Source organism: Ambystoma mexicanum, unplaced genomic scaffold (genome assembly GCF_040938575.1).
Source record: "Ambystoma mexicanum isolate Mex_15411 unplaced genomic scaffold, UKY_AmexF1_1 Mex_scaf141, whole genome shotgun sequence".
NCBI lineage: Eukaryota > Metazoa > Chordata > Amphibia > Caudata > Ambystomatidae > Ambystoma > Ambystoma mexicanum.
Window position 1 is genome coordinate 59,310 of NW_027182371.1, and position 23,107 is coordinate 82,416.

At 53.7% G+C, this 23,107-nt stretch overlaps 6 non-coding genes across 6 annotated transcripts; all 6 read left to right on the forward strand.

Moving 5' to 3' along the window:
* The first annotated feature begins 3,516 nt into the window (after positions 1-3,516).
* On the forward strand, positions 3,517-3,635 carry LOC138553915 (5S ribosomal RNA). Its single transcript, XR_011297218.1, has one exon. It is a non-coding gene; the product is annotated as a 5S ribosomal RNA (ribosomal RNA).
* A 3,444-nt stretch (positions 3,636-7,079) lies between these two features.
* On the forward strand, positions 7,080-7,198 carry LOC138553916 (5S ribosomal RNA). The gene has a single exon (XR_011297219.1). It is a non-coding gene; the product is annotated as a 5S ribosomal RNA (ribosomal RNA).
* Positions 7,199-10,311: 3,113 nt separating this feature from the next.
* LOC138553917 (5S ribosomal RNA) lies at positions 10,312-10,430 on the forward strand. Its single transcript, XR_011297220.1, has one exon. It is a non-coding gene; the product is annotated as a 5S ribosomal RNA (ribosomal RNA).
* Positions 10,431-14,523: 4,093 nt separating this feature from the next.
* On the forward strand, positions 14,524-14,642 carry LOC138553918 (5S ribosomal RNA). The gene has a single exon (XR_011297221.1). It is a non-coding gene; the product is annotated as a 5S ribosomal RNA (ribosomal RNA).
* A 4,093-nt stretch (positions 14,643-18,735) lies between these two features.
* LOC138553919 (5S ribosomal RNA) lies at positions 18,736-18,854 on the forward strand. The gene has a single exon (XR_011297222.1). It is a non-coding gene; the product is annotated as a 5S ribosomal RNA (ribosomal RNA).
* Positions 18,855-21,967: 3,113 nt separating this feature from the next.
* Positions 21,968-22,086, forward strand: LOC138553920 (5S ribosomal RNA). Its single transcript, XR_011297223.1, has one exon. It is a non-coding gene; the product is annotated as a 5S ribosomal RNA (ribosomal RNA).
* Positions 22,087-23,107: the final 1,021 nt, after the last annotated feature.

Sequence of the window (23,107 nt, forward strand, 5' to 3'; positions counted from 1 at the left end):
CGAGCCTGGTCGAGCACTGGTCGAGCCTTCAGCCAAGGGACACAGGAGCCAAGGGGTCTGGCCTCGAGCCTTCAACCGAGGGACCCAGGAGCCCAGGGTCTGGCCTCAGTGCTTCCCAAGTCGGCCTTCAGCTGAAGCCTGCCTGGGCTGGGAGCCTCAGCTGCTGTTCCTGGGTGTGCTTCTTTACTGCATGTGAAGGCCACCAGCGGCGAAGGTTGCCCTCCGCCTTCCAAGGAGTCGAGGGGATAGAAGCAGGAAAATTGTGTGTGTGTTTATTTCTTCTTTTTTAGAGATTCTTTCTATTTTTGTAAGGAACTGACGCCTGGGTGAGTGCTAGTGTGGCTTGAGGTGAATTTACGGGCAGCTTCTTTGCAAACTTTTGCCAAACCAACTTGGAGCAGCACTGGGGTAGAGAGTCAGCCTTCCGCTGATGCCTGCCTAGGCGTGGCTGGGCTGGGGGCCTCAGCTGCTGTTACTGGGCCTGCTTCTTTCCTGGTCTTGTAGGCCGCCAGCCAGAGAAGGTAAGGGCTTCAACCAACATCGCCCTCTGCCTTCCAAAGAGTCGAGGAGACCGCAGCAGGAAAATTGTGTGTGTGTTTATTTCTTCTTTTTTAGAGGTGCTTTCTATTTTTGTAAGGAACCGACGCCTGGGTGAGTGCTAGTGTGGCGTGAGTTAAATTTACAGGCATCTTCTTTGCAAACTTTTGCCAAACCAATTTGGGGCAGCAGTGGGGTAGAGAGTCAGCCTTAAGCTGATGCCTGCCTAGGCGTGGCTGGGCTGGGGGCCTCAGCTGCTGTTACTGGGCCTGCTTCTTTCCTGGTCTTGTAGGCCGCCAGCCAGAGAAGGTAAGGGCTTCAACCAACATCGCCCTCTGCCTTCCAAAGAGTCGAGGAGACCGCAGCAGGAAAATTGTGTGTGTGTTTATTTCTTCTTTTTTTAGAGGTGCTTTCTATTTTTGTAAGGAACCGACGCCTGGGTGAGTGCTAGTGTGGCGTGAGTTACATTTACAGGCATCTTCTTTGCAAAATTTTGCCAAACCAACTTGGACCAGCACTGGGGTAGAGAGTCAGCCTTCAGCTGATGGCTGCCTGGGCTGGGCTGGGCTGGTCTGGGGGCCTCAGCTGCTGTTACTGGGCATGCTTCTTTCCTGGACTTGTAGGCCACCAGCCGGAGAAGGTAAGGGCCTCAACCAACATCGCCCTCTGCCTTTCAAAGAGTCGAGGAGACCCCAGCAGGAAAATTGTGTGTGTGTTTATTTCTTCTTTTTTAGAGGTGCTTTCTATTTTTGTAAGGAACCGACGCCTGGGTGAGTGCTAGTGTGGCGTGAGTTAAATTTACAGGCATCTTCTTTGCAAACTTTTGCCAAACCAATTTGGGGCAGCAGTGGGGTAGAGAGTCAGCCTTAAGCTGATGCCTGCCTGGGCTGGGCTGGGCTGGGGGCCTCAGCTGCTGTTACTGGGCCTGCTTCTTTCCTGGACTTGTAGGCCGCCAGCCCGAGAAGGTAAGGCCTCAACCAACATCGCCCTCTGCCTTCCAAAGAGTCGAGGGGATAGAAGCAGGAAAATTGTGTGTGTGTTTATTTCTTCTTTTTTAGAGATTCTTTCTATTTTTGTAAGGAACTGACGACTGGGTGAGTGCTAGTGTGGCTTGAGGTGAATTTACGGGCAGCTTCTTTGCAAACTTTTGCCAAACCAACTTGGAGCAGCACTGGGGTAGAGAGTCAGCCTTCCGCTGATGCCTGCCTAGGCGTGGCTGGGCTGGGGGCCTCAGCTGCTGTTACTGGGCCTGCTTCTTTCCTGGTCTTGTAGGCCGCCAGCCAGAGAAGGTAAGGGCTTCAACCAACATCGCCCTCTGCCTTCCAAAGAGTCGAGGAGACCGCAGCAGGAAAATTGTGTGTGTGTTTATTTCTTCTTTTTTAGAGGTGCTTTCTATTTTTGTAAGGAACCGACGCCTGGGTGAGTGCTAGTGTGGCGTGAGTTAAATTTACAGGCATCTTCTTTGCAAACTTTTGCCAAACCAATTTGGGGCAGCAGTGGGGTAGAGAGTCAGCCTTAAGCTGATGCCTGCCTGGGCTGGGCTGGGCTGGGGGCCTCAGCTGCTGTTACTGGGCCTGCTTCTTTCCTGGACTTGTAGGCCGCCAGCCCGAGAAGGTAAGGCCTCAACCAACATCGCCCTCTGCCTTCCAAAGAGTCGAGGGAATAGAAGCAGGAAAATTGTGTGTGTGTTTATTTCTTCTTTTTTAGAGATTCTTTCTATTTTTGTAAGGAACTGACGACTGGGTGAGTGCTAGTGTGGCTTGAGGTGAATTTACGGGCAGCTTCTTTGCAAACTTTTGCCAAACCAACTTGGAGCAGCACTGGGGTAGAGAGTCAGCCTTCCGCTGATGCCTGCCTAGGCGTGGCTGGGCTGGGGGCCTCAGCTGCTGTTACTGGCCCTGCTTCTTTCCTGGTCTTGTAGGCCGCCAGCCAGAGAAGGTAAGGGCTTCAACCAACATCGCCCTCTGCCTTCCAAAGAGTCGAGGAGACCGCAGCAGGAAAATTGTGTGTGTGTTTATTTCTTCTTTTTTTAGAGGTGCTTTCTATTTTTGTAAGGAACCGACGCCTGGGTGAGTGCTAGTGTGGCGTGAGTTACATTTACAGGCATCTTCTTTGCAAAATTTTGCCAAACCAACTTGGACCAGCACTGGGGTAGAGAGTCAGCCTTCAGCTGATGGCTGCCTGGGCTGGGCTGGGCTGGTCTGGGGGCCTCAGCTGCTGTTACTGGGCATGCTTCTTTCCTGGACTTGTAGGCCACCAGCCGGAGAAGGTAAGGGCCTCAACCAACATCGCCCTCTGCCTTTCAAAGAGTCGAGGAGACCCCAGCAGGAAAATTGTGTGTGTGTTTATTTCTTCTTTTTTAGAGGTGCTTTCTATTTTTGTAAGGAACCGACGCCTGGGTGAGTGCTAGTGTGGCGTGAGTTAAATTTACAGGCATCTTCTTTGCAAACTTTTGCCAAACCAATTTGGGGCAGCAGTGGGGTAGAGAGTCAGCCTTAAGCTGATGCCTGCCTGGGCTGGGCTGGGGGCCTCAGCTGCTGTTACTGGGCCTGCTTCTTTCCTGGACTTGTAGGCCGCCAGCCCGAGAAGGTAAGGCCTCAACCAACATCGCCCTCTGCCTTCCAAAGAGTCGAGGAGACCCCAGCAGGAAAATTGTGTGTGTGTTTATTTCCATCTTTCTTTCCGAGTTTTTTTTTAAAGTTTTGTAAGGAACGGATGCTTGGGTGAGTGAGTGCAAGTGTGGCTTGGCCTGAATTTACAGACACTTTCTTTGCAAACATGAGTAGGCAAGTGGGTATTTCAAAAGTGGGTGCATGGAGCCGCTCGTTGCTTTTCCAAGCTGGCAGCTGTGGCTCCTGAGCTTGAGGCAAAAAGAAGGGCAGAAGCACACTGCAGAGGACAGCGTTCAGCCTTGCAAGAGGGCAGTGGACGTCGGAGGAGCCGACACAGCACAAGAGGCTCGGAATCGGCGCACTCTTCGCCTACGGCCATACCACCCTGAATGCGCCCGATCTCGTCCGATCTCGGAAGCTAAGCAGGGTCGGGCCTGGTTAGTACTTGGATGGGAGACCGCCTGGGAATACCAGGTGCTGTAGGCATTTTGCTACTCTGTGCCCGATAGGCGGCGTTCGTCTTCCCCGTCTTGAACTACATTTTTCCTCCATTCCGCTTTTAATTTTAACAAACACGGCGCGTGAAAAAGGCACAGGGGCAGACAGCAGCCCTCGCTCCAATGCAGAGCCCCGTCAGAGGCGGACACGTTGTCGCCAAACTAACTTGGAGCAGCAGGAGACTGAAGCCAGGGCAGCAGCTCGCCGCCTCGGGTGGGTGGATGCAGCCAGAAAGGGCCACTCGTGTCCCTGGCAAAGCACCTCCAGCGTCTCCCCGTTTTCTCTCCAGTGGACGCGCAAGGCCCCCTACAGCTAGGGGAGGCAAGTGGATGGGCCTCATCTGCATATGTGGGCTCTAGAGGAAGAGTGCACCCTGGGAGACAAGGGGACACTTGGAGCGGGAAGTGCTCACGGGGGAGAAGTGCCTACAAGAGGCAGGAAGGGAGGGAGGCCACATCATGCCTCTCCATAGCCAGGCCTCTGGATGATGGGGCAGAAGCGGCCGTCACCCTAAGCTTCCTAGAAGTCCCAGCTGGGCCCCATGCTACCTAATATCTCGCCTGATCGAGCCTGGTCGAGCACTGGTCGAGCCTTCAGCCAAGGGACACAGGAGCCAAGGGGTCTGGCCTCGAGCCTTCAACCGAGGGACCCAGGAGCCCAGGGTCTGGCCTCAGTGCTTCCCAAGTCGGCCTTCAGCTGAAGCCTGCCTGGGCTGGGAGCCTCAGCTGCTGTTCCTGGGTGTGCTTCTTTCCTGCATGTGAAGGCCACCAGCGGCGAAGGTTGCCCTCCGCCTTCCAAGGAGTCGAGGGGATAGAAGCAGGAAAATTGTGTGTGTGTTTATTTCTTCTTTTTTAGAGATTCTTTCTATTTTTGTAAGGAACTGACGCCTGGGTGAGTGCTAGTGTGGCTTGAGGTGAATTTACGGGCAGCTTCTTTGCAAACTTTTGCCAAACCAACTTGGAGCAGCACTGGGGTAGAGAGTCAGCATTCCGCTGATGCCTGCCTAGGCGTGGCTGGGCTGGGGGCCTCAGCTGCTGTTACTGGGCCTGCTTCTTTCCTGGTCTTGTAGGCCGCCAGCCAGAGAAGGTAAGGGCTTCAACCAACATCGCCCTCTGCCTTCCAAAGAGTCGAGGAGACCGCAGCAGGAAAATTGTGTGTGTGTTTATTTCTTCTTTTTTAGAGGTGCTTTCTATTTTTGTAAGGAACCGACGCCTGGGTGAGTGCTAGTGTGGCGTGAGTTAAATTTACAGGCATCTTCTTTGCAAACTTTTGCCAAACCAATTTGGGGCAGCAGTGGGGTAGAGAGTCAGCCTTAAGCTGATGCCTGCCTAGGCGTGGCTGGGCTGGGGGCCTCAGCTGCTGTTACTGGGCCTGCTTCTTTCCTGGTCTTGTAGGCCGCCAGCCAGAGAAGGTAAGGGCTTCAACCAACATCGCCCTCTGCCTTCCAAAGAGTCGAGGAGACCGCAGCAGGAAAATTGTGTGTGTGTTTATTTCTTCTTTTTTTAGAGGTGCTTTCTATTTTTGTAAGGAACCGACGCCTGGGTGAGTGCTAGTGTGGCGTGAGTTACATTTACAGGCATCTTCTTTGCAAAATTTTGCCAAACCAACTTGGACCAGCACTGGGGTAGAGAGTCAGCCTTCAGCTGATGGCTGCCTGGGCTGGGCTGGGCTGGTCTGGGGGCCTCAGCTGCTGTTACTGGGCATGCTTCTTTCCTGGACTTGTAGGCCACCAGCCGGAGAAGGTAAGGGCCTCAACCAACATCGCCCTCTGCCTTTCAAAGAGTCGAGGAGACCCCAGCAGGAAAATTGTGTGTGTGTTTATTTCTTCTTTTTTAGAGGTGCTTTCTATTTTTGTAAGGAACCGACGCCTGGGTGAGTGCTAGTGTGGCGTGAGTTAAATTTACAGGCATCTTCTTTGCAAACTTTTGCCAAACCAATTTGGGGCAGCAGTGGGGTAGAGAGTCAGCCTTAAGCTGATGCCTGCCTGGGCTGGGCTGGGCTGGGGGCCTCAGCTGCTGTTACTGGGCCTGCTTCTTTCCTGGACTTGTAGGCCGCCAGCCCGAGAAGGTAAGGCCTCAACCAACATCGCCCTCTGCCTTCCAAAGAGTCGAGGGGATAGAAGCAGGAAAATTGTGTGTGTGTTTATTTCTTCTTTTTTAGAGATTCTTTCTATTTTTGTAAGGAACTGACGACTGGGTGAGTGCTAGTGTGGCTTGAGGTGAATTTACGGGCAGCTTCTTTGCAAACTTTTGCCAAACCAACTTGGAGCAGCACTGGGGTAGAGAGTCAGCCTTCCGCTGATGCCTGCCTAGGCGTGGCTGGGCTGGGGGCCTCAGCTGCTGTTACTGGGCCTGCTTCTTTCCTGGTCTTGTAGGCCGCCAGCCAGAGAAGGTAAGGGCTTCAACCAACATCGCCCTCTGCCTTCCAAAGAGTCGAGGAGACCGCAGCAGGAAAATTGTGTGTGTGTTTATTTCTTCTTTTTTTAGAGGTGCTTTCTATTTTTGTAAGGAACCGACGCCTGGGTGAGTGCTAGTGTGGCGTGAGTTACATTTACAGGCATCTTCTTTGCAAAATTTTGCCAAACCAACTTGGACCAGCACTGGGGTAGAGAGTCAGCCTTCAGCTGATGGCTGCCTGGGCTGGGCTGGGCTGGTCTGGGGGCCTCAGCTGCTGTTACTGGGCATGCTTCTTTCCTGGACTTGTAGGCCACCAGCCGGAGAAGGTAAGGGCCTCAACCAACATCGCCCTCTGCCTTTCAAAGAGTCGAGGAGACCCCAGCAGGAAAATTGTGTGTGTGTTTATTTCTTCTTTTTTAGAGGTGCTTTCTATTTTTGTAAGGAACCGACGCCTGGGTGAGTGCTAGTGTGGCGTGAGTTAAATTTACAGGCATCTTCTTTGCAAACTTTTGCCAAACCAATTTGGGGCAGCAGTGGGGTAGAGAGTCAGCCTTAAGCTGATGCCTGCCTGGGCTGGGCTGGGGGCCTCAGCTGCTGTTACTGGGCCTGCTTCTTTCCTGGACTTGTAGGCCGCCAGCCCGAGAAGGTAAGGCCTCAACCAACATCGCCCTCTGCCTTCCAAAGAGTCGAGGAGACCCCAGCAGGAAAATTGTGTGTGTGTTTATTTCCATCTTTCTTTCCGAGTTTTTTTTTAAAGTTTTGTAAGGAACGGATGCTTGGGTGAGTGAGTGCAAGTGTGGCTTGGCCTGAATTTACAGACACTTTCTTTGCAAACATGAGTAGGCAAGTGGGTATTTCAAAAGTGGGTGCATGGAGCCGCTCGTTGCTTTTCCAAGCTGGCAGCTGTGGCTCCTGAGCTTGAGGCAAAAAGAAGGGCAGAAGCACACTGCAGAGGACAGCGTTCAGCCTTGCAAGAGGGCAGTGGACGTCGGAGGAGCCGACACAGCACAAGAGGCTCGGAATCGGCGCACTCTTCGCCTACGGCCATACCACCCTGAATGCGCCCGATCTCGTCCGATCTCGGAAGCTAAGCAGGGTCGGGCCTGGTTAGTACTTGGATGGGAGACCGCCTGGGAATACCAGGTGCTGTAGGCATTTTGCTACTCTGTGCCCGATAGGCGGCGTTCGTCTTCCCCGTCTTGAACTACATTTTTCCTCCATTCCGCTTTTAATTTTAACAAACACGGCGCGTGAAAAAGGCACAGGGGCAGACAGCAGCCCTCGCTCCAATGCAGAGCCCCGTCAGAGGCGGACACGTTGTCGCCAAACTAACTTGGAGCAGCAGGAGACTGAAGCCAGGGCAGCAGCTCGCCGCCTCGGGTGGGTGGATGCAGCCAGAAAGGGCCACTCGTGTCCCTGGCAAAGCACCTCCAGCGTCTCCCCGTTTTCTCTCCAGTGGACGCGCAAGGCCCCCTACAGCTAGGGGAGGCAAGTGGATGGGCCTCATCTGCATATGTGGGCTCTAGAGGAAGAGTGCACCCTGGGAGACAAGGGGACACTTGGAGCGGGAAGTGCTCACGGGGGAGAAGTGCCTACAAGAGGCAGGAAGGGAGGGAGGCCACATCATGCCTCTCCATAGCCAGGCCTCTGGATGATGGGGCAGAAGCGGCCGTCACCCTAAGCTTCCTAGAAGTCCCAGCTGGGCCCCATGCTACCTAATATCTCGCCTGATCGAGCCTGGTCGAGCACTGGTCGAGCCTTCAGCCAAGGGACACAGGAGCCAAGGGGTCTGGCCTCGAGCCTTCAACCGAGGGACCCAGGAGCCCAGGGTCTGGCCTCAGTGCTTCCCAAGTCGGCCTTCAGCTGAAGCCTGCCTGGGCTGGGAGCCTCAGCTGCTGTTCCTGGGTGTGCTTCTTTCCTGCATGTGAAGGCCACCAGCGGCGAAGGTTGCCCTCCGCCTTCCAAGGAGTCGAGGGGATAGAAGCAGGAAAATTGTGTGTGTGTTTATTTCTTCTTTTTTAGAGATTCTTTCTATTTTTGTAAGGAACTGACGCCTGGGTGAGTGCTAGTGTGGCTTGAGGTGAATTTACGGGCAGCTTCTTTGCAAACTTTTGCCAAACCAACTTGGAGCAGCACTGGGGTAGAGAGTCAGCATTCCGCTGATGCCTGCCTAGGCGTGGCTGGGCTGGGGGCCTCAGCTGCTGTTACTGGGCCTGCTTCTTTCCTGGTCTTGTAGGCCGCCAGCCAGAGAAGGTAAGGGCTTCAACCAACATCGCCCTCTGCCTTCCAAAGAGTCGAGGAGACCGCAGCAGGAAAATTGTGTGTGTGTTTATTTCTTCTTTTTTAGAGGTGCTTTCTATTTTTGTAAGGAACCGACGCCTGGGTGAGTGCTAGTGTGGCGTGAGTTAAATTTACAGGCATCTTCTTTGCAAACTTTTGCCAAACCAATTTGGGGCAGCAGTGGGGTAGAGAGTCAGCCTTAAGCTGATGCCTGCCTAGGCGTGGCTGGGCTGGGGGCCTCAGCTGCTGTTACTGGGCCTGCTTCTTTCCTGGTCTTGTAGGCCGCCAGCCAGAGAAGGTAAGGGCTTCAACCAACATCGCCCTCTGCCTTCCAAAGAGTCGAGGAGACCGCAGCAGGAAAATTGTGTGTGTGTTTATTTCTTCTTTTTTAGAGGTGCTTTCTATTTTTGTAAGGAACCGACGCCTGGGTGAGTGCTAGTGTGGCGTGAGTTAAATTTACAGGCATCTTCTTTGCAAACTTTTGCCAAACCAATTTGGGGCAGCAGTGGGGTAGAGAGTCAGCCTTAAGCTGATGCCTGCCTGGGCTGGGCTGGGCTGGGGGCCTCAGCTGCTGTTACTGGGCCTGCTTCTTTCCTGGACTTGTAGGCCGCCAGCCCGAGAAGGTAAGGCCTCAACCAACATCGCCCTCTGCCTTCCAAAGAGTCGAGGGAATAGAAGCAGGAAAATTGTGTGTGTGTTTATTTCTTCTTTTTTAGAGATTCTTTCTATTTTTGTAAGGAACTGACGACTGGGTGAGTGCTAGTGTGGCTTGAGGTGAATTTACGGGCAGCTTCTTTGCAAACTTTTGCCAAACCAACTTGGAGCAGCACTGGGGTAGAGAGTCAGCCTTCCGCTGATGCCTGCCTAGGCGTGGCTGGGCTGGGGGCCTCAGCTGCTGTTACTGGCCCTGCTTCTTTCCTGGTCTTGTAGGCCGCCAGCCAGAGAAGGTAAGGGCTTCAACCAACATCGCCCTCTGCCTTCCAAAGAGTCGAGGAGACCGCAGCAGGAAAATTGTGTGTGTGTTTATTTCTTCTTTTTTTAGAGGTGCTTTCTATTTTTGTAAGGAACCGACGCCTGGGTGAGTGCTAGTGTGGCGTGAGTTACATTTACAGGCATCTTCTTTGCAAAATTTTGCCAAACCAACTTGGACCAGCACTGGGGTAGAGAGTCAGCCTTCAGCTGATGGCTGCCTGGGCTGGGCTGGGCTGGTCTGGGGGCCTCAGCTGCTGTTACTGGGCATGCTTCTTTCCTGGACTTGTAGGCCACCAGCCGGAGAAGGTAAGGGCCTCAACCAACATCGCCCTCTGCCTTTCAAAGAGTCGAGGAGACCCCAGCAGGAAAATTGTGTGTGTGTTTATTTCTTCTTTTTTAGAGGTGCTTTCTATTTTTGTAAGGAACCGACGCCTGGGTGAGTGCTAGTGTGGCGTGAGTTAAATTTACAGGCATCTTCTTTGCAAACTTTTGCCAAACCAATTTGGGGCAGCAGTGGGGTAGAGAGTCAGCCTTAAGCTGATGCCTGCCTGGGCTGGGCTGGGGGCCTCAGCTGCTGTTACTGGGCCTGCTTCTTTCCTGGACTTGTAGGCCGCCAGCCCGAGAAGGTAAGGCCTCAACCAACATCGCCCTCTGCCTTCCAAAGAGTCGAGGAGACCCCAGCAGGAAAATTGTGTGTGTGTTTATTTCCATCTTTCTTTCCGAGTTTTTTTTTAAAGTTTTGTAAGGAACGGATGCTTGGGTGAGTGAGTGCAAGTGTGGCTTGGCCTGAATTTACAGACACTTTCTTTGCAAACATGAGTAGGCAAGTGGGTATTTCAAAAGTGGGTGCATGGAGCCGCTCGTTGCTTTTCCAAGCTGGCAGCTGTGGCTCCTGAGCTTGAGGCAAAAAGAAGGGCAGAAGCACACTGCAGAGGACAGCGTTCAGCCTTGCAAGAGGGCAGTGGACGTTGGAGGAGCCGACACAGCACAAGAGGCTCGGAATCGGCGCACTCTTCGCCTACGGCCATACCACCCTGAATGCGCCCGATCTCGTCCGATCTCGGAAGCTAAGCAGGGTCGGGCCTGGTTAGTACTTGGATGGGAGACCGCCTGGGAATACCAGGTGCTGTAGGCATTTTGCTACTCTGTGCCCGATAGGCGGCGTTCGTCTTCCCCGTCTTGAACTACATTTTTCCTCCATTCCGCTTTTAATTTTAACAAACACGGCGCGTGAAAAAGGCACAGGGGCAGACAGCAGCCCTCGCTCCAATGCAGAGCCCCGTCAGAGGCGGACACGTTGTCGCCAAACTAACTTGGAGCAGCAGGAGACTGAAGCCAGGGCAGCAGCTCGCCGCCTCGGGTGGGTGGATGCAGCCAGAAAGGGCCACTCGTGTCCCTGGCAAAGCACCTCCAGCGTCTCCCCGTTTTCTCTCCAGTGGACGCGCAAGGCCCCCTACAGCTAGGGGAGGCAAGTGGATGGGCCTCATCTGCATATGTGGGCTCTAGAGGAAGAGTGCACCCTGGGAGACAAGGGGACACTTGGAGCGGGAAGTGCTCACGGGGGAGAAGTGCCTACAAGAGGCAGGAAGGGAGGGAGGCCACATCATGCCTCTCCATAGCCAGGCCTCTGGATGATGGGGCAGAAGCGGCCGTCACCCTAAGCTTCCTAGAAGTCCCAGCTGGGCCCCATGCTACCTAATATCTCGCCTGATCGAGCCTGGTCGAGCACTGGTCGAGCCTTCAGCCAAGGGACACAGGAGCCAAGGGGTCTGGCCTCGAGCCTTCAACCGAGGGACCCAGGAGCCCAGGGTCTGGCCTCAGTGCTTCCCAAGTCGGCCTTCAGCTGAAGCCTGCCTGGGCTGGGAGCCTCAGCTGCTGTTCCTGGGTGTGCTTCTTTCCTGCATGTGAAGGCCACCAGCGGCGAAGGTTGCCCTCCGCCTTCCAAGGAGTCGAGGGGATAGAAGCAGGAAAATTGTGTGTGTGTTTATTTCTTCTTTTTTAGAGATTCTTTCTATTTTTGTAAGGAACTGACGCCTGGGTGAGTGCTAGTGTGGCTTGAGGTGAATTTACGGGCAGCTTCTTTGCAAACTTTTGCCAAACCAACTTGGAGCAGCACTGGGGTAGAGAGTCAGCATTCCGCTGATGCCTGCCTAGGCGTGGCTGGGCTGGGGGCCTCAGCTGCTGTTACTGGGCCTGCTTCTTTCCTGGTCTTGTAGGCCGCCAGCCAGAGAAGGTAAGGGCTTCAACCAACATCGCCCTCTGCCTTCCAAAGAGTCGAGGAGACCGCAGCAGGAAAATTGTGTGTGTGTTTATTTCTTCTTTTTTAGAGGTGCTTTCTATTTTTGTAAGGAACCGACGCCTGGGTGAGTGCTAGTGTGGCGTGAGTTAAATTTACAGGCATCTTCTTTGCAAACTTTTGCCAAACCAATTTGGGGCAGCAGTGGGGTAGAGAGTCAGCCTTAAGCTGATGCCTGCCTAGGCGTGGCTGGGCTGGGGGCCTCAGCTGCTGTTACTGGGCCTGCTTCTTTCCTGGTCTTGTAGGCCGCCAGCCAGAGAAGGTAAGGGCTTCAACCAACATCGCCCTCTGCCTTCCAAAGAGTCGAGGAGACCGCAGCAGGAAAATTGTGTGTGTGTTTATTTCTTCTTTTTTTAGAGGTGCTTTCTATTTTTGTAAGGAACCGACGCCTGGGTGAGTGCTAGTGTGGCGTGAGTTACATTTACAGGCATCTTCTTTGCAAAATTTTGCCAAACCAACTTGGACCAGCACTGGGGTAGAGAGTCAGCCTTCAGCTGATGGCTGCCTGGGCTGGGCTGGGCTGGTCTGGGGGCCTCAGCTGCTGTTACTGGGCATGCTTCTTTCCTGGACTTGTAGGCCACCAGCCGGAGAAGGTAAGGGCCTCAACCAACATCGCCCTCTGCCTTTCAAAGAGTCGAGGAGACCCCAGCAGGAAAATTGTGTGTGTGTTTATTTCTTCTTTTTTAGAGGTGCTTTCTATTTTTGTAAGGAACCGACGCCTGGGTGAGTGCTAGTGTGGCGTGAGTTAAATTTACAGGCATCTTCTTTGCAAACTTTTGCCAAACCAATTTGGGGCAGCAGTGGGGTAGAGAGTCAGCCTTAAGCTGATGCCTGCCTGGGCTGGGCTGGGCTGGGGGCCTCAGCTGCTGTTACTGGGCCTGCTTCTTTCCTGGACTTGTAGGCCGCCAGCCCGAGAAGGTAAGGCCTCAACCAACATCGCCCTCTGCCTTCCAAAGAGTCGAGGGGATAGAAGCAGGAAAATTGTGTGTGTGTTTATTTCTTCTTTTTTAGAGATTCTTTCTATTTTTGTAAGGAACTGACGACTGGGTGAGTGCTAGTGTGGCTTGAGGTGAATTTACGGGCAGCTTCTTTGCAAACTTTTGCCAAACCAACTTGGAGCAGCACTGGGGTAGAGAGTCAGCCTTCCGCTGATGCCTGCCTAGGCGTGGCTGGGCTGGGGGCCTCAGCTGCTGTTACTGGGCCTGCTTCTTTCCTGGTCTTGTAGGCCGCCAGCCAGAGAAGGTAAGGGCTTCAACCAACATCGCCCTCTGCCTTCCAAAGAGTCGAGGAGACCGCAGCAGGAAAATTGTGTGTGTGTTTATTTCTTCTTTTTTAGAGGTGCTTTCTATTTTTGTAAGGAACCGACGCCTGGGTGAGTGCTAGTGTGGCGTGAGTTAAATTTACAGGCATCTTCTTTGCAAACTTTTGCCAAACCAATTTGGGGCAGCAGTGGGGTAGAGAGTCAGCCTTAAGCTGATGCCTGCCTGGGCTGGGCTGGGCTGGGGGCCTCAGCTGCTGTTACTGGGCCTGCTTCTTTCCTGGACTTGTAGGCCGCCAGCCCGAGAAGGTAAGGCCTCAACCAACATCGCCCTCTGCCTTCCAAAGAGTCGAGGGAATAGAAGCAGGAAAATTGTGTGTGTGTTTATTTCTTCTTTTTTAGAGATTCTTTCTATTTTTGTAAGGAACTGACGACTGGGTGAGTGCTAGTGTGGCTTGAGGTGAATTTACGGGCAGCTTCTTTGCAAACTTTTGCCAAACCAACTTGGAGCAGCACTGGGGTAGAGAGTCAGCCTTCCGCTGATGCCTGCCTAGGCGTGGCTGGGCTGGGGGCCTCAGCTGCTGTTACTGGCCCTGCTTCTTTCCTGGTCTTGTAGGCCGCCAGCCAGAGAAGGTAAGGGCTTCAACCAACATCGCCCTCTGCCTTCCAAAGAGTCGAGGAGACCGCAGCAGGAAAATTGTGTGTGTGTTTATTTCTTCTTTTTTTAGAGGTGCTTTCTATTTTTGTAAGGAACCGACGCCTGGGTGAGTGCTAGTGTGGCGTGAGTTACATTTACAGGCATCTTCTTTGCAAAATTTTGCCAAACCAACTTGGACCAGCACTGGGGTAGAGAGTCAGCCTTCAGCTGATGGCTGCCTGGGCTGGGCTGGGCTGGTCTGGGGGCCTCAGCTGCTGTTACTGGGCATGCTTCTTTCCTGGACTTGTAGGCCACCAGCCGGAGAAGGTAAGGGCCTCAACCAACATCGCCCTCTGCCTTTCAAAGAGTCGAGGAGACCCCAGCAGGAAAATTGTGTGTGTGTTTATTTCTTCTTTTTTAGAGGTGCTTTCTATTTTTGTAAGGAACCGACGCCTGGGTGAGTGCTAGTGTGGCGTGAGTTAAATTTACAGGCATCTTCTTTGCAAACTTTTGCCAAACCAATTTGGGGCAGCAGTGGGGTAGAGAGTCAGCCTTAAGCTGATGCCTGCCTGGGCTGGGCTGGGGGCCTCAGCTGCTGTTACTGGGCCTGCTTCTTTCCTGGACTTGTAGGCCGCCAGCCCGAGAAGGTAAGGCCTCAACCAACATCGCCCTCTGCCTTCCAAAGAGTCGAGGAGACCCCAGCAGGAAAATTGTGTGTGTGTTTATTTCCATCTTTCTTTCCGAGTTTTTTTTTAAAGTTTTGTAAGGAACGGATGCTTGGGTGAGTGAGTGCAAGTGTGGCTTGGCCTGAATTTACAGACACTTTCTTTGCAAACATGAGTAGGCAAGTGGGTATTTCAAAAGTGGGTGCATGGAGCCGCTCGTTGCTTTTCCAAGCTGGCAGCTGTGGCTCCTGAGCTTGAGGCAAAAAGAAGGGCAGAAGCACACTGCAGAGGACAGCGTTCAGCCTTGCAAGAGGGCAGTGGACGTCGGAGGAGCCGACACAGCACAAGAGGCTCGGAATCGGCGCACTCTTCGCCTACGGCCATACCACCCTGAATGCGCCCGATCTCGTCCGATCTCGGAAGCTAAGCAGGGTCGGGCCTGGTTAGTACTTGGATGGGAGACCGCCTGGGAATACCAGGTGCTGTAGGCATTTTGCTACTCTGTGCCCGATAGGCGGCGTTCGTCTTCCCCGTCTTGAACTACATTTTTCCTCCATTCCGCTTTTAATTTTAACAAACACGGCGCGTGAAAAAGGCACAGGGGCAGACAGCAGCCCTCGCTCCAATGCAGAGCCCCGTCAGAGGCGGACACGTTGTCGCCAAACTAACTTGGAGCAGCAGGAGACTGAAGCCAGGGCAGCAGCTCGCCGCCTCGGGTGGGTGGATGCAGCCAGAAAGGGCCACTCGTGTCCCTGGCAAAGCACCTCCAGCGTCTCCCCGTTTTCTCTCCAGTGGACGCGCAAGGCCCCCTACAGCTAGGGGAGGCAAGTGGATGGGCCTCATCTGCATATGTGGGCTCTAGAGGAAGAGTGCACCCTGGGAGACAAGGGGACACTTGGAGCGGGAAGTGCTCACGGGGGAGAAGTGCCTACAAGAGGCAGGAAGGGAGGGAGGCCACATCATGCCTCTCCATAGCCAGGCCTCTGGATGATGGGGCAGAAGCGGCCGTCACCCTAAGCTTCCTAGAAGTCCCAGCTGGGCCCCATGCTACCTAATATCTCGCCTGATCGAGCCTGGTCGAGCACTGGTCGAGCCTTCAGCCAAGGGACACAGGAGCCAAGGGGTCTGGCCTCGAGCCTTCAACCGAGGGACCCAGGAGCCCAGGGTCTGGCCTCAGTGCTTCCCAAGTCGGCCTTCAGCTGAAGCCTGCCTGGGCTGGGAGCCTCAGCTGCTGTTCCTGGGTGTGCTTCTTTCCTGCATGTGAAGGCCACCAGCGGCGAAGGTTGCCCTCCGCCTTCCAAGGAGTCGAGGGGATAGAAGCAGGAAAATTGTGTGTGTGTTTATTTCTTCTTTTTTAGAGATTCTTTCTATTTTTGTAAGGAACTGACGCCTGGGTGAGTGCTAGTGTGGCTTGAGGTGAATTTACGGGCAGCTTCTTTGCAAACTTTTGCCAAACCAACTTGGAGCAGCACTGGGGTAGAGAGTCAGCATTCCGCTGATGCCTGCCTAGGCGTGGCTGGGCTGGGGGCCTCAGCTGCTGTTACTGGGCCTGCTTCTTTCCTGGTCTTGTAGGCCGCCAGCCAGAGAAGGTAAGGGCTTCAACCAACATCGCCCTCTGCCTTCCAAAGAGTCGAGGAGACCGCAGCAGGAAAATTGTGTGTGTGTTTATTTCTTCTTTTTTAGAGGTGCTTTCTATTTTTGTAAGGAACCGACGCCTGGGTGAGTGCTAGTGTGGCGTGAGTTAAATTTACAGGCATCTTCTTTGCAAACTTTTGCCAAACCAATTTGGGGCAGCAGTGGGGTAGAGAGTCAGCCTTAAGCTGATGCCTGCCTAGGCGTGGCTGGGCTGGGGGCCTCAGCTGCTGTTACTGGGCCTGCTTCTTTCCTGGTCTTGTAGGCCGCCAGCCAGAGAAGGTAAGGGCTTCAACCAACATCGCCCTCTGCCTTCCAAAGAGTCGAGGAGACCGCAGCAGGAAAATTGTGTGTGTGTTTATTTCTTCTTTTTTTAGAGGTGCTTTCTATTTTTGTAAGGAACCGACGCCTGGGTGAGTGCTAGTGTGGCGTGAGTTACATTTACAGGCATCTTCTTTGCAAAATTTTGCCAAACCAACTTGGACCAGCACTGGGGTAGAGAGTCAGCCTTCAGCTGATGGCTGCCTGGGCTGGGCTGGGCTGGTCTGGGGGCCTCAGCTGCTGTTACTGGGCATGCTTCTTTCCTGGACTTGTAGGCCACCAGCCGGAGAAGGTAAGGGCCTCAACCAACATCGCCCTCTGCCTTTCAAAGAGTCGAGGAGACCCCAGCAGGAAAATTGTGTGTGTGTTTATTTCTTCTTTTTTAGAGGTGCTTTCTATTTTTGTAAGGAACCGACGCCTGGGTGAGTGCTAGTGTGGCGTGAGTTAAATTTACAGGCATCTTCTTTGCAAACTTTTGCCAAACCAATTTGGGGCAGCAGTGGGGTAGAGAGTCAGCCTTAAGCTGATGCCTGCCTGGGCTGGGCTGGGCTGGGGGCCTCAGCTGCTGTTACTGGGCCTGCTTCTTTCCTGGACTTGTAGGCCGCCAGCCCGAGAAGGTAAGGCCTCAACCAACATCGCCCTCTGCCTTCCAAAGAGTCGAGGGGATAGAAGCAGGAAAATTGTGTGTGTGTTTATTTCTTCTTTTTTAGAGATTCTTTCTATTTTTGTAAGGAACTGACGACTGGGTGAGTGCTAGTGTGGCTTGAGGTGAATTTACGGGCAGCTTCTTTGCAAACTTTTGCCAAACCAACTTGGAGCAGCACTGGGGTAGAGAGTCAGCCTTCCGCTGATGCCTGCCTAGGCGTGGCTGGGCTGGGGGCCTCAGCTGCTGTTACTGGGCCTGCTTCTTTCCTGGTCTTGTAGGCCGCCAGCCAGAGAAGGTAAGGGCTTCAACCAACATCGCCCTCTGCCTTCCAAAGAGTCGAGGAGACCGCAGCAGGAAAATTGTGTGTGTGTTTATTTCTTCTTTTTTAGAGGTGCTTTCTATTTTTGTAAGGAACCGACGCCTGGGTGAGTGCTAGTGTGGCGTGAGTTAAATTTACAGGCATCTTCTTTGCAAACTTTTGCCAAACCAATTTGGGGCAGCAGTGGGGTAGAGAGTCAGCCTTAAGCTGATGCCTGCCTGGGCTGGGCTGGGCTGGGGGCCTCAGCTGCTGTTACTGGGCCTGCTTCTTTCCTGGACTTGTAGGCCGCCAGCCCGAGAAGGTAAGGCCTCAACCAACATCGCCCTCTGCCTTCCAAAGAGTCGAGGGAATAGAAGCAGGAAAATTGTGTGTGTGTTTATTTCTTCTTTTTTAGAGATTCTTTCTATTTTTGTAAGGAACTGACGACTGGGTGAGTGCTAGTGTGGCTTGAGGTGAATTTACGGGCAGCTTCTTTGCAAACTTTTGCCAAACCAACTTGGAGCAGCACTGGGGTAGAGAGTCAGCCTTCCGCTGATGCCTGCCTAGGCGTGGCTGGGCTGGGGGCCTCAGCTGCTGTTACTGGCCCTGCTTCTTTCCTGGTCTTGTAGGCCGCCAGCCAGAGAAGGTAAGGGCTTCAACCAACATCGCCCTCTGCCTTCCAAAGAGTCGAGGAGACCGCAGCAGGAAAATTGTGTGTGTGTTTATTTCTTCTTTTTTTAGAGGTGCTTTCTATTTTTGTAAGGAACCGACGCCTGGGTGAGTGCTAGTGTGGCGTGAGTTACATTTACAGGCATCTTCTTTGCAAAATTTTGCCAAACCAACTTGGACCAGCACTGGGGTAGAGAGTCAGCCTTCAGCTGATGGCTGCCTGGGCTGGGCTGGGCTGGTCTGGGGGCCTCAGCTGCTGTTACTGGGCATGCTTCTTTCCTGGACTTGTAGGCCACCAGCCGGAGAAGGTAAGGGCCTCAACCAACATCGCCCTCTGCCTTTCAAAGAGTCGAGGAGACCCCAGCAGGAAAATTGTGTGTGTGTTTATTTCTTCTTTTTTAGAGGTGCTTTCTATTTTTGTAAGGAACCGACGCCTGGGTGAGTGCTAGTGTGGCGTGAGTTAAATTTACAGGCATCTTCTTTGCAAACTTTTGCCAAACCAATTTGGGGCAGCAGTGGGGTAGAGAGTCAGCCTTAAGCTGATGCCTGCCTGGGCTGGGCTGGGGGCCTCAGCTGCTGTTACTGGGCCTGCTTCTTTCCTGGACTTGTAGGCCGCCAGCCCGAGAAGGTAAGGCCTCAACCAACATCGCCCTCTGCCTTCCAAAGAGTCGAGGAGACCCCAGCAGGAAAATTGTGTGTGTGTTTATTTCCATCTTTCTTTCCGAGTTTTTTTTTAAAGTTTTGTAAGGAACGGATGCTTGGGTGAGTGAGTGCAAGTGTGGCTTGGCCTGAATTTACAGACACTTTCTTTGCAAACATGAGTAGGCAAGTGGGTATTTCAAAAGTGGGTGCATGGAGCCGCTCGTTGCTTTTCCAAGCTGGCAGCTGTGGCTCCTGAGCTTGAGGCAAAAAGAAGGGCAGAAGCACACTGCAGAGGACAGCGTTCAGCCTTGCAAGAGGGCAGTGGACGTCGGAGGAGCCGACACAGCACAAGAGGCTCGGAATCGGCGCACTCTTCGCCTACGGCCATACCACCCTGAATGCGCCCGATCTCGTCCGATCTCGGAAGCTAAGCAGGGTCGGGCCTGGTTAGTACTTGGATGGGAGACCGCCTGGGAATACCAGGTGCTGTAGGCATTTTGCTACTCTGTGCCCGATAGGCGGCGTTCGTCTTCCCCGTCTTGAACTACATTTTTCCTCCATTCCGCTTTTAATTTTAACAAACACGGCGCGTGAAAAAGGCACAGGGGCAGACAGCAGCCCTCGCTCCAATGCAGAGCCCCGTCAGAGGCGGACACGTTGTCGCCAAACTAACTTGGAGCAGCAGGAGACTGAAGCCAGGGCAGCAGCTCGCCGCCTCGGGTGGGTGGATGCAGCCAGAAAGGGCCACTCGTGTCCCTGGCAAAGCACCTCCAGCGTCTCCCCGTTTTCTCTCCAGTGGACGCGCAAGGCCCCCTACAGCTAGGGGAGGCAAGTGGATGGGCCTCATCTGCATATGTGGGCTCTAGAGGAAGAGTGCACCCTGGGAGACAAGGGGACACTTGGAGCGGGAAGTGCTCACGGGGGAGAAGTGCCTACAAGAGGCAGGAAGGGAGGGAGGCCACATCATGCCTCTCCATAGCCAGGCCTCTGGATGATGGGGCAGAAGCGGCCGTCACCCTAAGCTTCCTAGAAGTCCCAGCTGGGCCCCATGCTACCTAATATCTCGCCTGATCGAGCCTGGTCGAGCACTGGTCGAGCCTTCAGCCAAGGGACACAGGAGCCAAGGGGTCTGGCCTCGAGCCTTCAACCGAGGGACCCAGGAGCCCAGGGTCTGGCCTCAGTGCTTCCCAAGTCGGCCTTCAGCTGAAGCCTGCCTGGGCTGGGAGCCTCAGCTGCTGTTCCTGGGTGTGCTTCTTTCCTGCATGTGAAGGCCACCAGCGGCGAAGGTTGCCCTCCGCCTTCCAAGGAGTCGAGGGGATAGAAGCAGGAAAATTGTGTGTGTGTTTATTTCTTCTTTTTTAGAGATTCTTTCTATTTTTGTAAGGAACTGACGCCTGGGTGAGTGCTAGTGTGGCTTGAGGTGAATTTACGGGCAGCTTCTTTGCAAACTTTTGCCAAACCAACTTGGAGCAGCACTGGGGTAGAGAGTCAGCATTCCGCTGATGCCTGCCTAGGCGTGGCTGGGCTGGGGGCCTCAGCTGCTGTTACTGGGCCTGCTTCTTTCCTGGTCTTGTAGGCCGCCAGCCAGAGAAGGTAAGGGCTTCAACCAACATCGCCCTCTGCCTTCCAAAGAGTCGAGGAGACCGCAGCAGGAAAATTGTGTGTGTGTTTATTTCTTCTTTTTTAGAGGTGCTTTCTATTTTTGTAAGGAACCGACGCCTGGGTGAGTGCTAGTGTGGCGTGAGTTAAATTTACAGGCATCTTCTTTGCAAACTTTTGCCAAACCAATTTGGGGCAGCAGTGGGGTAGAGAGTCAGCCTTAAGCTGATGCCTGCCTAGGCGTGGCTGGGCTGGGGGCCTCAGCTGCTGTTACTGGGCCTGCTTCTTTCCTGGTCTTGTAGGCCGCCAGCCAGAGAAGGTAAGGGCTTCAACCAACATCGCCCTCTGCCTTCCAAAGAGTCGAGGAGACCGCAGCAGGAAAATTGTGTGTGTGTTTATTTCTTCTTTTTTAGAGGTGCTTTCTATTTTTGTAAGGAACCGACGCCTGGGTGAGTGCTAGTGTGGCGTGAGTTAAATTTACAGGCATCTTCTTTGCAAACTTTTGCCAAACCAATTTGGGGCAGCAGTGGGGTAGAGAGTCAGCCTTAAGCTGATGCCTGCCTGGGCTGGGCTGGGCTGGGGGCCTCAGCTGCTGTTACTGGGCCTGCTTCTTTCCTGGACTTGTAGGCCGCCAGCCCGAGAAGGTAAGGCCTCAACCAACATCGCCCTCTGCCTTCCAAAGAGTCGAGGGAATAGAAGCAGGAAAATTGTGTGTGTGTTTATTTCTTCTTTTTTAGAGATTCTTTCTATTTTTGTAAGGAACTGACGACTGGGTGAGTGCTAGTGTGGCTTGAGGTGAATTTACGGGCAGCTTCTTTGCAAACTTTTGCCAAACCAACTTGGAGCAGCACTGGGGTAGAGAGTCAGCCTTCCGCTGATGCCTGCCTAGGCGTGGCTGGGCTGGGGGCCTCAGCTGCTGTTACTGGCCCTGCTTCTTTCCTGGTCTTGTAGGCCGCCAGCCAGAGAAGGTAAGGGCTTCAACCAACATCGCCCTCTGCCTTCCAAAGAGTCGAGGAGACCGCAGCAGGAAAATTGTGTGTGTGTTTATTTCTTCTTTTTTTAGAGGTGCTTTCTATTTTTGTAAGGAACCGACGCCTGGGTGAGTGCTAGTGTGGCGTGAGTTACATTTACAGGCATCTTCTTTGCAAAATTTTGCCAAACCAACTTGGACCAGCACTGGGGTAGAGAGTCAGCCTTCAGCTGATGGCTGCCTGGGCTGGGCTGGGCTGGTCTGGGGGCCTCAGCTGCTGTTACTGGGCATGCTTCTTTCCTGGACTTGTAGGCCACCAGCCGGAGAAGGTAAGGGCCTCAACCAACATCGCCCTCTGCCTTTCAAAGAGTCGAGGAGACCCCAGCAGGAAAATTGTGTGTGTGTTTATTTCTTCTTTTTTAGAGGTGCTTTCTATTTTTGTAAGGAACCGACGCCTGGGTGAGTGCTAGTGTGGCGTGAGTTAAATTTACAGGCATCTTCTTTGCAAACTTTTGCCAAACCAATTTGGGGCAGCAGTGGGGTAGAGAGTCAGCCTTAAGCTGATGCCTGCCTGGGCTGGGCTGGGGGCCTCAGCTGCTGTTACTGGGCCTGCTTCTTTCCTGGACTTGTAGGCCGCCAGCCCGAGAAGGTAAGGCCTCAACCAACATCGCCCTCTGCCTTCCAAAGAGTCGAGGAGACCCCAGCAGGAAAATTGTGTGTGTGTTTATTTCCATCTTTCTTTCCGAGTTTTTTTTTAAAGTTTTGTAAGGAACGGATGCTTGGGTGAGTGAGTGCAAGTGTGGCTTGGCCTGAATTTACAGACACTTTCTTTGCAAACATGAGTAGGCAAGTGGGTATTTCAAAAGTGGGTGCATGGAGCCGCTCGTTGCTTTTCCAAGCTGGCAGCTGTGGCTCCTGAGCTTGAGGCAAAAAGAAGGGCAGAAGCACACTGCAGAGGACAGCGTTCAGCCTTGCAAGAGGGCAGTGGACGTTGGAGGAGCCGACACAGCACAAGAGGCTCGGAATCGGCGCACTCTTCGCCTACGGCCATACCACCCTGAATGCGCCCGATCTCGTCCGATCTCGGAAGCTAAGCAGGGTCGGGCCTGGTTAGTACTTGGATGGGAGACCGCCTGGGAATACCAGGTGCTGTAGGCATTTTGCTACTCTGTGCCCGATAGGCGGCGTTCGTCTTCCCCGTCTTGAACTACATTTTTCCTCCATTCCGCTTTTAATTTTAACAAACACGGCGCGTGAAAAAGGCACAGGGGCAGACAGCAGCCCTCGCTCCAATGCAGAGCCCCGTCAGAGGCGGACACGTTGTCGCCAAACTAACTTGGAGCAGCAGGAGACTGAAGCCAGGGCAGCAGCTCGCCGCCTCGGGTGGGTGGATGCAGCCAGAAAGGGCCACTCGTGTCCCTGGCAAAGCACCTCCAGCGTCTCCCCGTTTTCTCTCCAGTGGACGCGCAAGGCCCCCTACAGCTAGGGGAGGCAAGTGGATGGGCCTCATCTGCATATGTGGGCTCTAGAGGAAGAGTGCACCCTGGGAGACAAGGGGACACTTGGAGCGGGAAGTGCTCACGGGGGAGAAGTGCCTACAAGAGGCAGGAAGGGAGGGAGGCCACATCATGCCTCTCCATAGCCAGGCCTCTGGATGATGGGGCAGAAGCGGCCGTCACCCTAAGCTTCCTAGAAGTCCCAGCTGGGCCCCATGCTACCTAATATCTCGCCTGATCGAGCCTGGTCGAGCACTGGTCGAGCCTTCAGCCAAGGGACACAGGAGCCAAGGGGTCTGGCCTCGAGCCTTCAACCGAGGGACCCAGGAGCCCAGGGTCTGGCCTCAGTGCTTCCCAAGTCGGCCTTCAGCTGAAGCCTGCCTGGGCTGGGAGCCTCAGCTGCTGTTCCTGGGTGTGCTTCTTTCCTGCATGTGAAGGCCACCAGCGGCGAAGGTTGCCCTCCGCCTTCCAAGGAGTCGAGGGGATAGAAGCAGGAAAATTGTGTGTGTGTTTATTTCTTCTTTTTTAGAGATTCTTTCTATTTTTGTAAGGAACTGACGCCTGGGTGAGTGCTAGTGTGGCTTGAGGTGAATTTACGGGCAGCTTCTTTGCAAACTTTTGCCAAACCAACTTGGAGCAGCACTGGGGTAGAGAGTCAGCATTCCGCTGATGCCTGCCTAGGC